General features: G+C 25.2%; 1 protein-coding gene and 1 long non-coding RNA gene across 2 annotated transcripts in view; both read right to left on the reverse strand.

Annotated features, from left to right (window-relative positions):
* Positions 1-1,391, reverse strand: part of LOC107606232 (rhamnogalacturonate lyase) — a 16,696-nt gene that overhangs the window by 3,762 nt on the left and 11,543 nt on the right. The window lies entirely within an intron of this gene.
* LOC110264425 lies at positions 701-1,154 on the reverse strand. Its single transcript, XR_002350582.1, has 2 exons — positions 903-1,154; positions 701-810 (listed from the first exon to the last, which is right to left on the reverse strand). It is a non-coding gene; the product is annotated as an uncharacterized LOC110264425 (long non-coding RNA).

Consider the following 1,391-nt stretch of genomic DNA (forward strand, 5'->3'; position numbering starts at 1 on the left):
AATATAATATCATGGTTAATTAGTGTGTTTTTTTATATAAATTTTATTTTTTATTTTAAATAACAAATCAAACCCTTAGATTTTAAATTTAAGAGTCAGATTTTATAGTGCACAAATTAAAAATCTGATTTGTAGTGAAATAATTTTTTTTTTTGCTGCAAAATAAATCGAAAAGTTTGATTAGCATGTTTAAAAAATTTTTCAACACTGAAATACAAATATAAAAGTTAAATTTGTATATTTAAAAAAAAAATCTGATCTTCAAATTTACATATTTAAAAAAAATTGAAAACCACAAATCTGAGTCAAATTTGTGATATCAACACAAAAAAAATGCACCAAATTCTTACGTTGTTAGAAAATATTATGGAATTACAACACTAAAATTGAAAACAGAAATGTTAGAAGGTGGAAACTCAGATAAAGTCGATTTCACGTGAAGTTGATATTTGAAAGCTGTTAGATGATTTGATTAATTTGACTAAATTTTTATTCAACGGCTCTCAAGTATCAATTTCACGTGAAATCGATTTCATTTGAATTTCCATCATGTTAGAAACATAAAAATTTAACTAAAATCAATCAAAACATGTTTTATTTAGCATTTATTAACTGCTACAGTAATTAATAAATACTAAATAAAATAAATTTTAACTATTTTTTATCTTTCTAACATAACCGAACTAAAAAGCGGATAACATACCTCTCTCTAACTAATAACCTGCCAGTAACAATACCCCGTTCGTACCACTTTGGGTAATCATCTGATTCGGGAAAAGTGTAAGGCCAACTTTGTACTTCTACATTCATCTATTGCATTAGAAAGAGTAATTAATAATTAAAAAGATAATTAATTATTGTTAGATATTATACATAATTTAGCTTGATTATTCTAAATAAACCTGAAGTTTAGCATCTTCCCAGAGCATTTTATGGGGTTCAACATCACCATTATCGTCATTAGGAGAATTCAAATAAATGAAAACTGGACCAAAAACCTTCTTCCATGCTTCTCCTTCTTTGAATTTTGGCACCAAGTCCTCTCCACTATAATGGGCACTTAGAAACACCTATAATGATTACATTGTTTTGAACCGAAGAAGTTTTCAGCACCAAACATTATTTGGGATACAAAGTACTATTTCATATTTTCATGTGCTATAAATCAAGTATACAAGGAAATTATAGATACTAATCTATGTTTTAATTATTTAATGTGTGTAATTATATTAAGTAATGGGAGATTAGTTAAGTATTTTACTCTCTAATACTTAGTCTCTTATCCAAATCTAAGTCAATGTTATTATATGCATATATTTTTAATCAAGAGTATTATAAACTTTCATAAAAAAAATTGATCAAAATGGATATATATTATTTTTATTTTTTTT

Source organism: Arachis ipaensis, chromosome B07 (assembly GCF_000816755.2).
Source record: "Arachis ipaensis cultivar K30076 chromosome B07, Araip1.1, whole genome shotgun sequence".
NCBI classification, from domain to species: Eukaryota; Viridiplantae; Streptophyta; class Magnoliopsida; order Fabales; family Fabaceae; genus Arachis; species Arachis ipaensis.